Source organism: Anomalospiza imberbis, unplaced genomic scaffold, assembly GCF_031753505.1.
Source record: "Anomalospiza imberbis isolate Cuckoo-Finch-1a 21T00152 unplaced genomic scaffold, ASM3175350v1 scaffold_989, whole genome shotgun sequence".
Classification (NCBI taxonomy): domain Eukaryota; kingdom Metazoa; phylum Chordata; class Aves; order Passeriformes; family Viduidae; genus Anomalospiza; species Anomalospiza imberbis.
In genome coordinates this window covers 1-2,500 of record NW_027100611.1, presented here as the reverse complement: position 1 = coordinate 2,500, position 2,500 = coordinate 1, and the positions used below count along the sequence as shown (strand labels likewise).

The window sequence follows — 2,500 nt, the reverse complement described above, 5'->3', positions numbered from 1 at the left end:
GCGGGAGCCGCCCGGGTGCGGGAGGGAGGGGGTGCTCGGCACGGCCCCCTCCAGGAGGCGCGCCCGCCTCTTGCCCCTCGCTCCTTCGCTCGTCGGGCGACGGCGAGGGGCTGGGAGGCAGGGGGCGCCTTCGGGGCTCGGAGGAGGCGGCTCCTCTGGCCCTTCCCGCACCGGGGAGCGGGGCTTTGCCCGGCCGGTAGAGTCCCGCTCTCGGGCCGAGGCGGCTCCCGTGGCGCGCAGGAGAGGAGAAAACCGCGAGGGCCGAGCCTCCGGGCGTTCCGGGCCGCGCTTCAGGGTTGCGCGCGCGCGCGGCCGCGTGCCGCGACCCGCCGCCGGGAGGCGGCGGTGGCGGCGGCGGCGGCGGCGGCGGCGGGGGCCTTCCCGTCGTCGTCGTCGTCGTCGTCATTGCCGCGGCCTCTCGGCGGGGTCGGCGAGGCGCTCGGCGGCCGGGCCGCCTCCCCGCGTCGGCGGGGGCGGCCCGAGCTGCGGCGGTCCTCTCGGGCGCAGCGCCGGGCTACTGAGGGAAACCCCGGGCCCCGAGGAGGACGCCGCGGTGGTGGCGGCAGATGTCGGGCGCGCCCCCGCCGGTGGACGCTCCCCCGAGGGCGGCAGCGGGGGAGGCACCCCGGCGGGGCCATGCAGGTCGTTTCCCTCGCCCCAGGGCCAGGTACCTAGCGCTCCGCGCCTCGGCGGTCCCAGGCTTCCCGCTCGGCGTCGTCAAACGCCGCGGGAAGGACCGAAAAAGGGGCCGCCGAGCCGGGCGGCGGTTTAAAGACTCGGGCGGCTCGGCGCGCCCCGCCGCGGCGGCGGCGGCGGCGGCGGCAGCGGCGGCGGCGGGTGGCGGGCGGTGGCGTTGCGGCTCCATTGAGGGGTGGGGAGCTACTCCCGCCGATCCCCTGCGGTGGTGTCCGCGGCCACCGGTCGCGCCCGCCGTCGCGGCGGTCGTCCCCGCCGCGCGCGCGCGTGCGGGGGTAGTCGCGCCGCGCCGGGGAGGGGCGCCCTGCCCCCCCCTCTTCGCGGCCCGGCCTCGGCGGAGAGGCCGCGGCGCGCGCGGTCGGCCGCGGGGCCGACCCGCTGGGCTCGAAACGGGCGGCGCCGGCAGAGGGCGCGCGCTCTCTGCCCTTCCTCAGCCGCGGGGCGGCGGCCGCCGGGGCCCGCCGCGCGCGCTCTCTCTTCTGGGCCGCCGCGGCCGTCCCGCGCGGGCGGCGCCGCGCCTGGCGCGGCCGTGCCTCTCTCCCCTCGGCGGCCTTCGGCTCGAACGCACCGGCGGCGCCGGCCGCCGGCCGGCCGCCCGCCCGCCCGCCCGGGGCGAGCGCTCGGCGGTCCCTCCGCGGTCGGAGGCCGGCGAGCGCGGGCGGCCCCGCGCCGAGCGGCGGCGGCGCCGCTCGGCCGGTGTTCCCGCCGCCCGCGGGCACGGGACCCTCCCCGTGGCCCTTCGCGACCGCGCGCGGTCCGAGGGCAGGGGTGGCGGGCGGCCGCGGGGGCGCTTCCGCGCCCGCTCTCCAGGTGGCGAACGAGGAGAGCGGGCGTCGCCCCCCGGCTCAGCGCCGCACCGCCTTCCGCCGGGCGCGTGCTCGCGGAAGGGGGCCCCCGACGGTGCGGGTGGACGGCGGTTCCCGGGAAGTGCGGCCCGCCGCGGCGGCGGGTCCGCCCTCGGGCAGCCCTCGGGCGCTCGCCTTCCCCCGGCGGGCAGCGGTCCGGCGGGGGGGGGCGCGGCGCCCGGCGGCGGGGCGGCGGTCGTCGCGTGGCGTCTCGAGCGCAGCAAGGCCCCTGGGGAGAGAGAGTCGGCCGCGCGTGTGGGCGCGGCGGCGCTCCGCGAGAGCCGGCGCGGCGGCGGTTCCAGGGGGGAGGCAAGCGCGCGCGCGGGGTCCGAGGGCCGCGCGCCGGCGCGTGGCGCCGCGCCGGCGAGGCCGGGCGGGCCACCGCGCTCCCGCGGCGCGCGCCGCGCGGCCCTCCGCGCGGAGGGCCGGGCCGAGCCCGGGCGCCTGGGCCGCCTCCGAAGGACGGCACACGTAGGCGGCGCCTCCCCTCGCCGGGCGGGGGGAGGCGGTCGGGGGCGCGGGTCCCCCCGCCTCTCGGCCGGCCTTGGGAGCGTTCCGTGGGGTTCCTCCCGTGTTCTTCTCGCACGCGCCCCCTCCGGGGTTTTCCGCGTTGCTCGTACGGTCGGAGCCAGGCCCCGCGCGGGGCCTCGGCGCCAGAGAAAAAAAAGGGGGGCCGCTCCGGGCGAGAGCGGCTCCCGGCCCCCCCGCGCGCGCGGGGTCGGTGCCGAAAGCCAGACAACTCTTAGCGGTGGATCACTCGGCTCGTGCGTCGATGAAGAACGCAGCTAGCTGCGAGAATTAATGTGAATTGCAGGACACATTGATCATCGACACTTCGAACGCACTTGCGGCCCCGGGTTCCTCCCGGGGCTACGCCTGTCTGAGCGTCGCTTGACGATCAATCGCCGCCCGGGGGCCGCCCCGGCGGCGCGGCTGGGGTCGCTTCGCAGGCCCGTCGG

General features: G+C 80.8%; 1 non-coding gene across 1 annotated transcript; it reads left to right on the top strand.

Annotated features, from left to right (window-relative positions):
* Positions 1 to 2,278: 2,278 nt before the first annotated feature.
* On the top strand, positions 2,279 to 2,431 carry LOC137468033 (5.8S ribosomal RNA). The gene has a single exon (XR_010995701.1). It is a non-coding gene; the product is annotated as a 5.8S ribosomal RNA (ribosomal RNA).
* Positions 2,432 to 2,500: the final 69 nt, after the last annotated feature.